Raw genomic sequence first — 6,000 nt, 5'->3', positions numbered from 1 at the left:
AGTCGATTTAAATTTAAATAAAACTCCTCGATTTTTTTTTTTCCCTTTCCTCTCAGGCACCAGCCCCACCAACAGCCAGAGCGCAAAGCCCGAAGCTTGTAGAAGGGAGGGGGGGGGGAGGGAAGGAGAGAGGTCGGGCGGAATGGGGGGAGGGGGGTGGGAGGAGGGATCAAGGCCAGCGGCTTCCCAGCGGAAGTCCCGCCCCCTCCCGCCTGCCAGTCAGTCAGCCAGCCAACCAAGCACCGCTCACAGCCCCCCCCCCCCCCCCCAAGCCGGCTGAGCCAGCGCCGCGCCGGCTCGCGCTTTCCGATTGGCCGGCCCCGCCGTCGATCAGCGTCCAGTGGTCCCGCCCCCCCCTCCCGCTCCCCCGCCTAGGCTCGCCGGCACTTCCGTTGCTAAGGAGAGTTCCTTCGTGGTAGCGAAGGCTGCAGACTAATTTCTGGTCGTTAGTAACCTCACTCTGCTCCCTGGCACCACAGGACATTTGCAAAAAATTTTTTTTTGGTCTTTGCATTCCCTACCACCCCCCTCTCTCCTCTTTTGCAAAAATAAAATTCTAGAAATGCCTCGGCATAGATTCGTTTTCCCTCTGAAATACCCTGGAGGAGGGGGAGAGAACCTATGCACCGCCATCACGAGCATCGAGGTTTCGTTTTTGCGTCTTTAGAGGGTTTTTTTGGGGGGTGGGGATCTGGATTAAAAGATGAGGCGGTGCCTTCGGGGAATATCTTGTTCTATGGTGGGTTTAATACTTGTTTTGTTTTGTCCCCCTCCTGTGTGGGATTCCAATGGGTTTCCGCCGGGCGGGATACCACCTCTTTTTGAAGGAGGCGCCACGTAACCACGCACATACACAGGAAGCGGAAGCGGGAGCTGGAGTCGGAGCTCAGGTATTTATCTACTGATGCTTTTTTTTATTAAATAACCACGTCCTCCTCACCTTTAGAAATTATACCCCCGCGGCCCGGAGGCCGGGTGGTGTTGTTGTTGTTGGTGCCCGGGGTCCGCATTCGGCGCCTGGGGCCACCCGCTCGCGGGGCAACTTGGCCTAGCTTCGGCTCTTCAGGCCAAACCCGCTGCGAGGCCAGCTCCTATCATTGCCCGGTTTCTCATGTGCTGGTGATTTATCCCTTTCATCATAAAGCGCATCTTTCTTTTAACATGTTAACATGCAGGGGGTGGGAGGGGGGGGGGACTTCAAATTGGTGATGGATTATGTCCTGGGTTACAGTGGGATGCAGTAAAGCTGCAACGACTTGCATTCATGTAGCGCCTTTAATGTGATTTTAAAAACGCCCCAACGCGCCTCACCGCTGCATTATCCAACAAAGTTTGACACCGTGCCACATAAGGCGATTTGGGCAGTGGGCAGATGACCAAAAGCTTGGTCAGAGAGGTAGGTTTTAAGGAGCGTCTTAAAGGGTGGAAAGTGAGGTGGAGCGGTATATGGAAGGTATTCCAGAGCTTAGGACCAAGGCCAGTGTGTAACAATTTAAGGACAATGGAGGCATCAAGAGAGGTGGCAGTGAGGTAGAGTTGGTTGTTGACTGACACTGCATTTGGATGATGCTGTCAAGCAGCAACATGTAGAGGAGTAAGTATCAATCTGGGTCATCAGGGGTAACGGTGCAGGAGCAAGAATCCATTGCAAGTAATTCTCTGGTTGCAATAAGATAAATAAGAATCAAATCTGCGAATGCAGTCTCATCCAGTGTTCTCCTCAGTGTCACTCCTTTGATGTGATCAACTGTACCAAGGCTGAGAAAGACGAGGAAGAATAGCTAACTTCTCTCACAGTCACATAGGATATAATTTTTGACTTTGATAAAAGCCATTTCTGTGCTACGGCAGGAACGGGAACTTGATTGGAGGGGTTCAAACAGGGAGTTCTAGCAAAAGATAGGTACGGATTCGGGCCTCCACAACAAGTTCAAGGACTTTGGAGAGAAAAGGGGGGTTGGTAGTTTACAAGAATGGAGTGGTCAATGTTTGTTTTCTGAGAATAAGTGTGATGACAGCAGATTTGAAGGAGGGGGATAGTACCGGAGGAGAGAAAACAATTAACAATATCGGCTAACGTGGAAGTCAGGAAGGGCAGTTGGGTAGTGAAGTTTAGTGGGAGTAGGGTCAAGAGAGCAAGAGGTGGGACTCATGGACAAGATGAGCTCAGAGGGCATGAGGACAAATAAGAGGAAAAGTTGAGAAACTAGCAAGTTTAGGGCTGGGGGAACCTTAGAGGAAATTTGGTTCATTGGGTTAGGTGAGAGGAGGGAAAAGGCAGAAGCAACTGATCAGATGGCCTCTATCTTTGGGACAAAGCTCTTGTTGGAGGGGAGTGTGGAAAAGACATGGGAGAGGGATTTAAGAAAGTGGTTTGCAATAGAGAAAAGAAACCAGGAATTATCTTTGTGTTCCAGGATGATCCTGGAATAGTGAGTAGTTTTGGCAGACGAGAGCAGGATGAGTTTTTTTTACATGGTCCAGACAGATCTGATGATGAATGGCTAAACTAGTTGTTAGCCATATCCATTGAAGTCTGCATCCCTTGAACTTAAGGCAGTGGAGGTGAGTGCTGTACCATGGGAATGGTCAGATTGAGAGGAAAGTAATGGGGACATGGGCATCAAAAGTGGAGGTGAGGGCATGGTAGTTGAGCAGGTCGGTAGCTGCAGAAATATATGTCAGTGAATGGAGACCAAAGGACCAATCACTGAGATTTTGAAAGTGCAGTTGTAAGTGAATTGTGAGTTTTTCCTTTCCCCAGGGGCAAATATAGAAGGAAGTAGAATTGAAAGGGGCTGGTGGTGGAGAACAGTACAAGGAAGTGAAGTGATCAGAGATGGCCTTATTGATGGTTGATAAAATGGGAGTAGCAAGACCAAATGAGATAACAAGGTAAAAGGGCTGGCCATAAATAAAAATTGGGGGATTACATGGAGGGAGAGATTAAGGGATAATAGGAGGGCATTGAATCCAGAGCATGATGAATTAAGATGGAGGTTAAAATCACCGAGGATGAGGAGTCAGTTAGTGCACAGACTAACGGAGGAAAGTAATGAAGATATCTTGGTGAGAAATTTTTTTATGGTACTTGGGTTGGTGGCAGCAAATGGGGATTCTAAATGAGATGAGGGGGTGGAGCAAGGCAAAATGCTCAAAGGAGAAAGCACTGGAGGAATAAACAGACAGACCGAGGTGTGATTTGGTGTTAAGAGCTACATCACTACAATGACAGTCTGGAAGGGACAAGCGGCAGAAGGTATAATCAGCCAGGAAGGCTTTGTTTAGAGGGAAGCTATCATCTCCCCTCAACCAGATTTCTATCAAGGTCATAATATTGATGCAATCTTTCACAGTAATCAATCTTTCACAGAAGGCTAGGGCCTTATTCACACGAATGGCCATTCTGAAGCAAGATGTGTAGAGAGATGTTGATAGCTGACCCACTGGCAGAATCCACAGGTTCAGTACTGGGAGGGTGAGATGAATAGGGAAAAGATTGGGAAGATTAGCCCCCAGTGTGCACAGTGGGAGAGAAGATTAGTGAGAGAGAGTAGGATGGGGCAGTTGGTGATGCTGCTTGGGAGGAGGCTGTGACAAGTCCCATGAAGGACCCTTCTGAGGATCCCATGAGAAGCATAGGGGAAAGATGTGTGCTTATCTAAGAAGGAGTCAAGCCTGGGACAACTGGAAGAGTGTGGGAAGGTCAAGGAGTACAGAAGGTTTGGGGATTTGGGAGGGCAGTATATCTGTGAGACAGAAATGAAAGAAGGCACGATAACAGGAGAAAGGTCGAGCAGGGATAAAGAGAAAAGTAAAAAGAGGGGGGGAATAATGGAAATAGAAGTGATGGACTCAGGTCTGGAGCGGCAGCCAAAATACATATGTGAATGGACACATGGAAAACTCAATTTACTTAGGCCTGGTTACGTAGCAATTATTATCCTGAACATAAACAGGAATAAATAGGACACAGCAGGAGGAAGTCCAGAGTTAAAGTCAGAGGTCCTATGATGGGATAAAGTTCACGTGGGTAGGATAGAATTGACATGGAGCATCGATGAACTGTTATCCAAATTCAGAGACAGGTGTGGTGGGCGTGTGACGTTCTGAAGCTGTTTTTAGGGTAGAGTATTGGCGAATGCACTAATGGAGGCTTTTTAGTGGGAATATACTAGTCGTGTTACAAGTTGTGCAGAATAGTTTGTGGGCAGAAATATACTGATCATGGTGGAGGTCACGATAAGAGCTAGAAGTGGTGGAATAATGTATTTCAGTCCAGGAGAGTGAATCTCTGATCAGGAACAGACTGCCATCGGCATCCATGGCTGTCCCTCGATTTGAGGATGATGTCTATTCAGAGTCGTGAGTTTCTGCCATTGGTCTTCACATGACTGAACAGGCCGATTCTCAGCCTGCAGATCTTTGGGCACACGGGGCAGGACGTCCCACAAGGTAGTGGGATCCAGAATGTAGGATTTGCTTCCTTTTCTTTCTCTGCTACTGCTCTACCTCATCATTAAGACGTTGTGATTCAAAATGTGATGTAGTTTGATGGACAGGTTGTTGCCATTTTGAATGATTGATAGCAAGCTCCTCCCAGTCATTAATGCCAATGCTGTCATGCTTCACAGAGAGCTTCAGAGTATTTTTGAAGCGTTTTCTTTGCCCTGCCCTGGAATGTTTGCCATTTGAGAGTTGAGAAAATGGGACCTGGCAGGGGAGATGCTTTTCGGCCATCTGGACAGTGCCAAGTCCATCAAAGTTGATTTTGCGGACTGTAGCTGATGCTGAAAATCCAGTAGAACCAGTAATTCAATCACAGTTTTAGCAGGAAATGGCATACTGTGGGAAAGGCTGTGGCTGATAGAAGTGACTTAAAAATATAAGCAACAAAGCAGCAGATCAGAGACACGGCAACTGAGTCTCATGTTGTAGGCCAGTGTTGAAGCAAAGTCTTGGTGTCCAGAGTAGTTCAGGAATTTGAAAGCCAAATTTGAGAAAAGATCCAGAGCCTATTGAGGAAAGCAGAGTGCAGCAACGAGCAAGTCAACATTTCAGGTTGCAAGAGTAAAGAAAGAAGTACAGTAGAAAAAAAGGGCACAGTTGCAGAATCTTAAACAAAAAGCAAGGAATTATTTCACTGAATCACACAGTGCATAAGAGGCCCTTCGGCCCATCGAATCTGCACCGACCCATGAGAAACACCTGACCTACCTACCTAATCCCATTTACCAGCACTTGGCCCATAGCCTTGAATGTTATGACGTGCCAAGTGCTCATCCAGGTACTTTTTAAAGGATGTGAGGCAACCCGCCTCCGCCACCCTCCCAGGCAGTGCATTCCAGACCGTCACCACCCTCTGGGTAAAAAGGTTTTTCCTCACATCCCCCCTAAACTTCCTACCCCTCACCTTGATGTATCAACAAGCTAGTTAATGAAAAATTGAGATTCCTGAGGAATGCGAAAAGGCCTTGAAGCACAGAATGAACTAAAAGTATGATTTTCACTCAGCTCACTTACTTTCTTCTGAGTCAGAAGGTCATGAGCCACTCTAGAGACAATCAAAAAATATAAACATATGAAATGGGAGCAGAAGCAGGCCATTCGGCTATCCATTGAGATCATGGCTGATCTGTTTGTGTTTCGAATTCCAAATTCCCATCTAACCCCGATAACCTTTGATTCCCTTGCCTAACAAGAATCTATCTACCTCCACCTTAAAAATATTCAATGACCCCCACCTCCACCACCTTCTGAAGCAGAGAGTTCTAAAGTTACGCAATCGTCAGAGAAACAATTTCTCCTCATCTCTGTCCTAAAAGGGCAACACCTATTTTAAACCTGTGCCCCCTAGTTCTGGACTCACCCACAAGAGGAAACATCCTTTCCACGTCCACCTTGTCAATACCATTCAGGATCTTATATACTTCAATCAAGTCACCCCTCCCTCTTCTAAACTCTAGGGGAAACAAGCCCAGTCTGTCTAACCTATCCCCA

At 47.1% G+C, this 6,000-nt stretch overlaps 1 protein-coding gene across 2 annotated transcripts in view; it reads left to right on the top strand.

Annotated features, from left to right (window-relative positions):
* The first annotated feature begins 406 nt into the window (after nucleotides 1-406).
* Nucleotides 407-6,000, top strand: part of LOC144693956 (uncharacterized) — a 52,364-nt gene continuing 46,770 nt past the window's right edge. The window contains exon 1 of one of the 2 annotated variants that reach the window (XM_078564224.1): nucleotides 407-890. The gene's annotated coding sequence lies outside the window, so the exon portion shown is untranslated. The remainder of the gene's footprint in view (nucleotides 891-6,000) is intronic. The other variant, XM_078564225.1, reaches the window with a different exon arrangement.

This window comes from Cetorhinus maximus, chromosome 19 (genome assembly GCF_964194155.1).
Source record: "Cetorhinus maximus chromosome 19, sCetMax3.hap1.1, whole genome shotgun sequence".
In the NCBI taxonomy this organism is placed as follows: Eukaryota; Metazoa; Chordata; class Chondrichthyes; order Lamniformes; family Cetorhinidae; genus Cetorhinus; species Cetorhinus maximus.
The sequence above is the reverse complement of the archived record's forward strand: the minus strand, read 5'-3'. Positions and strand labels throughout refer to the sequence as shown.